We start from the raw sequence: 7,500 nt of genomic DNA on the forward strand, positions 1-7,500 counted from the left end.
CCTTTCCGCAATCCCACCATTGCAGTAAAGAAGCATACAAATGTTTTTGCTGCTTAAAAGTTTCCCCAAAAAAACTAAAATTATCCAAGAAATTTTTATCGTTTAACAATGAAGTATTAAAAGTCCAATATGCACTCTTATATTTAACACTTTTCATTAAAACACTGCACAAAACTAACCTGTGATCAGAAAACCCCACTGGAATAATTTTACAAAAATTAAAAAGATTGCGTTGATACTGAACACTATAAATTCTGTCAAGTCGTGCCAAAGAGATAGAATGTTCAGTACTATGAGCCCAAGTGTACTGTCTCACATCTGGATTCATACTTCTCCATATATCGCACAAATCATGGGTCTCAATCAGTTGTCTGAGTGGCAGCATGTGGTTCTATATGATTCCTATCTAACTTATCATTGGCGGTACAATTAAAATCTCCACCTATAAATAACAGCTCTTCTGGATTTAAATCCTTTAAAACAGCATCTACCTTATTAAAGAAAAGAACTTGTTCTAATCCCTTTGTAGGTGCATACAAATTCAAAAGCACCATAGTTGTTTTCTCAAATTTAACTTTAACTTTTAAAAACCGGCCACCTATTATTTCATCTACCTCACAAGATAAAGGTAAAAAATGTTTCGCAAACAAAACAGCGACACCTCCACTAATAGAGGACTTGGGGCTTGTGACAATCTGTCCATCCCATTCTCTTCTCCAATCTGTTTCAATTTTAAAATCACTGTGTGTTTCCTGTAGAAACACAATATCAATTTGTTTTTGTCTAATAAACTCAAATAACATCATTCTTTTATGTACATCTCTGGCACCATTTAAGTTTAAAGTTCCGATTTTAAAATGTGTCATATTTATTTTAGAGACTAAAACAAAAGAAAAGAGAAAGGCTGCCAAAATAAAATTTTTTGGCACTAATTCAGAAATTGACAGCTTCATCATCCTTATTAATTTTTTTTTTAAGTTTGTTTACAATTTTTCTAAGACGATAAACCTCTACATCTTGAAAGGCTCCCTCTTTCATTACTATCTCACATCATTAATAAATTGTTTACAGTCAGGGAAAAAATCTTCAACTTTCACTCCTTTCATTCCCTTTGTTTCTAGCAGAAACTTGCTAATGTCTTCAGCTCTATATAAACAAATCAAGTTTTCACTTTGAGAACTTATGGATAGATCTGAACACTGAGACACATTTGAATCAGAAGAATCACTGTCTGATCTCACATTCTCACCACCACCACCATCATCTTTCCTAACTTGTTTAATGGCCTTTCCACTGCTTTTTTTCTTTCTTTTGACTGGGATTTTGAAAACAGATTCTGCTTCCTTCTCAAATTCAACATCATTGTTTTCAACTTCCATTTCACCAGCGTCTGCCACACACAAATTTCCAGAATGTTCAGCCTGCTCATCATTTTCACTAGATTTAACCATGTCTGTTGTGTCAAATTTATTCTCAATATCCATAACTACAATCGGCAATCGCTCACCGTCTTCGACCGCAGGCGTACCGGCAAACCCCGTGTCAGCCGTATCTCCCGCGATCTCAGCCGGGAGAACGACAGAAACGACCTGTTCCGTGCTTGTGCTCGCACCTGCACTGTCCACCTGCACCTGAGATTGATGTTGGACAGTACAACCTTTCTAGACGGGGTACTCAAAGGTAGAACAGGTATGAGAGAACAGTTCAACACTATGCCACTTTGGACAGCATCGTTTGCCTTTTCAACTGTATTAAAAAATAGAACGATTGCACTGTTCATCCGCGATGCTGAGACAATGTTATCATGTCCAACAATCTCTCCCACCGCTAAACAACACTGTTCCACATTGATTCTAGACTCCACCTTCACTCCATGTCGGCGGGTTAGATTATTCAAACTCATCGTGTTTTGGTTCGTCATGCCTCCCAGCACAACGCTGGTTGCAGACGTAAACACCTTTGCAGTCTAACCAAACAAACACTTCAACACATAAAAAAACAAACATACAAAGAAGATAGAAAAGTTATAGCACACAGCTACAAACGCACTCACACTCACCACGCTCAGTTCACTCCCAGCATGCACTCCGAGAGAGAGAGAGAGAGAGAGAGAGAGAGAGAGAGAGAGAGGGGGGGAGAGAGAGAGAGAGAATTTTTTTTTTGAATTTTCAAAAACTGTTTATTACAAAAATTCAAAGAATAAAAAACATTGTGTCATAAGTGTGAATAAATCACACTAGATTAAAAAAAAACACACTACAAGTGTGAAAGATTCAGTTCATCATTTACAACTGAGCATAAAGCTCCATTTACACACCAAATACTTTCAAACATTATTACATTTTCAGTTGCTTTGTAAAAGTGAAAGTCTATTTGCAGTCTAGATTTAATCAGAGCTGCAAAAACCATTACAACATCCTGGTTTTGCCCATTTTCAACTTTGTTCTTTCTGCTCAAATAAATGGCCATTTTAGCTTGACCTAGAATGAAATTCAACAAATGGCAAACAGTTCTGCGTTTTTTGACATAACGAAAGCCAAAAATAAAAATCTTATCTGAAAATACCTCATTGAAACAAAGAAAAAGTCTTTTCAATGCATTAAACAATTCCACCAATCTTGGACAATACATAAAAGCATGAAACACAGTTTCTCTTTCAAAACAAAATGGACAATTTTGACTCGTCTCTCGATTTAAAACAAAAATAAACGCATTCACAGCTATGATTCCATGTATAATTCGCCATTGCAGGTCCCCAATTCTTTTGGCTAACGGTGGCTTGTACAGTGCTCTCCACTCTGGTTTTACCTCATTACCCAACCCAAGTACAGTGCGCCAAGGAGTGTCAACCTTCTGTTTTAAACCTCTCTGATGAAAAATTTTAACACAAACATTGTAAAACACTCTACCACAATTCCCATACAAAGACAGAGGTTCAATGTCATCTAAGAAAAGACCAGTATTATCACCAAACTCTGGAGTTAACATAAGATTAGGAAAGGGGTCACTTTCATTTGCCATAATTCTCCTCTCAAAGTATCCCTTTAACAACATCTTCTCCTCTGCTGTAAGTGAATTACAACATCTCTGCAACAACTGAGAGACAACACGTTTTGACCTAATATTTAAAACACTTGCTACATTTTCGCAGTTTTGAAAATCAACGCCAGCTACATCTAATAGTTGCCCAAAAGTGAACAGGCGTGACTTTAGAAGAACTTCAGACATTGCATTACTGTTACATGTTAGGTCTACCCGTGTCCCATAAACCAGAGGCTCTTTTAAAAGCCAAAACACAGAGGTTGTTCTCACAACTTTCTGCACCTTAAATAAACCCCACACTTTGAACAGATTTATATAGAAAATTGGCAGCTGTGAGGTATTCAGTCTCTTGGGATCCATGAAAAACAGAGGTTTGTCCATTTCCAATTCTCCAACAGTTCTTAGAATCGCAATAGCCACAGGTTTCCATCTCAAGTCTTTTTGGTCAGTCAGTAATTTTTGAAGAAATTGCATGCGAAAAGCTGCCGTTCTACTTTGTACATGAACTAGGCCTTGTCCTCCTTCTTCTCTTGGCAGATAAAGAACACCTTGAGGAACCCAATGCATTTTATCCCAAAAAAAATCCAATAACAAAGATTGAACTTTTGCAAGCAAATGTAAAGGAGGGTCAACACATGCTAATCTATGCCATAAAAAAGAGGCCACCAAATTATTGATCACTAGTGTGCGCCCTCTGTATGACATTTGGGGTTTAAGCCACCTCCATTTATCCAAACGCCCTTTCACTTTGTCAACAATCCCCTCCCAGTTCTTTTGCACATAACAGTCATCTCCAAGAAAAATACCTAGATATTTAAGGCCATCTTTTTTCCATGTTAAACCACCTGGCAAAGTTGGTAAACCCTCCTCCCATTTCCCAACATGAAAGGCATCACTTTTTGACCAGTTAATTCTGGCTGAAGAGACAGTTTCAAAAACCTTAGACACTTCAACCAAAGTATCCACATCACACTGGCCATTAATCATCAAAATCACATCATCAGCATAAGCTGAAAGGCAAAAGGTATCATTACAATTTGGAATGGATATCCCTTTTAAAGTACTCCTAAATTTTTGTAATAAAGGCTCAATCGCAAAACTATAAAGAATACCTGACAAAGAACATCCTTGTCTCACCCCTCTTAGCACCTTAAAGGGAGAGCATAAGCCACCGTTAATTTTGAGCATACTTTCAATGTCCTTATACAGTACTTTTATTTTATCTATAAAAAAAGAGCTAAAACCAAATGCATTCAGAGTTTTCCAAAGATAGGAATGCTCCACCCTATCAAAAGCTTTCTCCTGGTCAATAGAGATAAAAGCTGTATTTAGACCAAAGACCTTGGATGCATCTAAAATGTCTCTAATCAACGATATATTATCAAAAATTGACCTGCCAGGAACACAATAGGACTGGTCAGGATGGATAACTTCTTCCATGACCTTACCCAACCGGGTGGCCAGTACTTTAGAGAGCAGCTTGTACTCTGAGGCAAGTAACGACACTGGACGCCATGACCTTATGTCACTTAGATCTCCCTTTTTGGGCAGAAGGGTAAGGACAGCTCTACGGCAGCTCACTGGCAACAGCCCTCCGGCTAAACTGTCATTAAGCACCTCAAGCAAATCCTCCTTCAAATCGTTCCAAAAAGACTTATAAAAGTCCATTGGGAGTCCGTCCAATCCAGGCGCTTTCCCAGTCTCCATGCTTTGGAGCGCCTCTTGCACTTCTTCCAGGGTTATCACCCCACAAAGCATCTCATTAGAAAGATCTGATACTTGAGGAAGCCCCTCAAAAAAACTCTGTTCAGCAACCATGTCCTCTCTATACTCACTAGTATAGAGTGTAGCATAAAAACTGAAAGCCCTCTTACGAATATCATCGGGATCTGACAATAAAGCACCAGTTTCAGATTTTAAATTATGAATCATACGTTTTTGTCCATTCTTTTTCTCAAGATTAAAAAAATACTTAGAGGGCGCATCCATCTCATTCACACTTTGGTAACGTGATCGGACCAAAGCCCCTTGTGTTTTTAACCCTAGCAGGTCAGACAATTTAGTTTTCTGTTTAAAAAGCTTATCCAATAGGTCTTGGTTATTAGAAAACTGTGCCAAATTCTGAAAATGCAAAATGTCATTTTCCAAAATTTTCATATCCTGGACTGTATCTTTAGTGACATTGTAAGTGTATTGCTGGCATAGTTGTTTTATCTGTATCTTACCATACTCCCACCAACTTTGTAATGATTCAAAAGTATTCTTCTCAGCTCTAAAAGAACGCCAAAAATAACTGAACACATTTTTAAAATGATTATCACTCAGCAAAGAAGTATTAAAGTGCCAGTAAGCACTTTTAGACCTAATAGAATTAATAAAGATGGAACATGATACTAAACTATGGTCTGAAAAACTAACTGGAACAATACAGCAATTCCTAAAAATGCTTAAGTGGTGTTTAAAAGCATACAGTCGGTCCAGCCTCGCAAGAGATACAGAGTTAGCATATACGTGAGTCCATGTATACTGTGACACATTTCTATGCAAATTTCTCCACACATCACATAAATCCTGCATTTCAATAAGTTGTACCAATTTTCTGCGTGAAGGCATGTGAGGTTCAAGATGATTCCGGTCTATGTCTTTCTCTGTACAATTAAAATCACCACCCAAAAACAAATATTCTTCACTGCAGCACTTCTCCAAAGTTGTACCAAGTGCGTCCAAAAAACACATTCTATCTAATGTTGATGTTGGAGCATATACACAGATGAAAATAAAAACAGAATTCTCAAAAAGTGCTCTCACTTTTAAAATTCTACCTTTCAAAACCTCTTCCACTGTATAAGAATGTGGGATAAAACTATGGGAGAACAAAATGGCCACACCCCCACTAAGGGTGGTATTATGACTTAATATAGCAAGCCCATTCCACTCTTTTTCCCACTCAATTGCATTAAATGCATCACTATGTGTTTCTTGTGCAAGCAAGACATCTATCTTTCTCTGCTTTACCAATTCAAAAAGTCCTGCCCTCTTTTGACTCCCCCTTGCTCCATTCAAATTAAGAGTAGCTATATTAAATGTATTCATGAGAAGAGAAAAGAAAAGGCATGTTAAAAAAAAGGAAAAGCGCTCAATACAACGCATTCGTCTAGGCCATATCATCATTATTCGTCAGTGTAGGATTGACCTTTGTCAGGAACTTTTTAAGTCGGTACACTTCTTTCTGAGTAAATTTACGTTCACTCATAAAGCACCTCGTGACTTTAGTAAAATTCTCAAGATCGGGAAAATAATCGACAACTTGAACATTCTTCATGTTTTTGGTGATCTTGAGAAATAATTTAATTTCACTCACACCATAACCTATAGACCACTGAATCGGCACAAAAAGCGGCGCACTTCCTTGTGAGCAAATGGAAGCACCCGAATCTGAGCAGTCACTCTCATATGCAGGCTCATCCATATCAGTCGCTACAGGCTCATTTCCTGATTTTTTTTGCATATTTTATCTCAAGGCTCATTTTTCTTTTGATGGGTTTCTTAAACTCAACAAGGCTTGCGCCATGATCTACTTGCATATTGGCCTCCTCACTTTCAAAACAAGTTGTTCCTTTGCTTTCATGGGGTTCTTTGTCAATATTACCCTGACCTTCTGCCTCATCATGATTTTGCTCTCCTTCCACTGCTGTGGGAGCCGGTCCAACTGAACCCGCTCCCACAACAGTGGAGGCTTGTGCTTCTGTTTTAGAGCCTTCAGTGCGATTTTGAAAAAAAGCTTTGCTGCTTAAGTTTTCAAATGATTCGGTAAAGATTTCACTAGAAACAGTTGGCATTTCGCTCTGGGCCTGTGCACCATCATGTTTCTCTCTTATCTCTGCTGACGGAGTCGGTCCAGCCGGACCTTCTCCCTCAGCAGTGGTGGTTTGCACTTCCTCATTAGGCTTATCGGCGCGACTGTCGCGATTTGTAAGCCTACTCTCATTAGGTTTACTTGTTCCCTTTATGGGACAAGTTCGAACAGTGTGTCCTGTTTTTCCACAACCAAAACAACGCATTGAATCAGTTGACACAAACACAGTATAATCAAAGTCCTCAACCTTAAAATTAAGCGAAAGATTTAGATCCATACTGTGATTGTTTTAAGATCACGTAAACATAACGCCTGAAAGACACAACATGTTTTACGAGCTCTGATTTGGTCCCAATCAGCATTTTTTTAATTGGTGATATCAACTTCCCATATCGACCCAATTCTCTTTTCAACATTTCGTCAGTAATAAAAGGTGGAACATTTGATATTGTCACCTTTCTAGCAGGCGTAGAGAGAGGAAGAACGGGAGTAAACAAGCCGTTTACATCCAAACCCTTCTCTACTACCTCATTTGCCTTAGCTACAGAGCTCAGAAATAAAACAATAGCATTGTTCATTCTTGAAGCTGCAACCACATTATC

At 38.2% G+C, this 7,500-nt stretch overlaps 1 protein-coding gene across 2 annotated transcripts in view; it reads right to left on the bottom strand.

The window, feature by feature from the left end:
- Positions 1-7,500, bottom strand: part of lsamp (limbic system associated membrane protein) — a 233,211-nt gene that overhangs the window by 181,731 nt on the left and 43,980 nt on the right. The gene's annotated exons all lie outside the window — the stretch shown is intronic.

The sequence above is a fragment of the Gobio gobio genome (genome assembly GCF_949357685.1).
Source record: "Gobio gobio genome assembly, chromosome: 8".
Lineage (NCBI taxonomy): Eukaryota > Metazoa > Chordata > Actinopteri > Cypriniformes > Gobionidae > Gobio > Gobio gobio.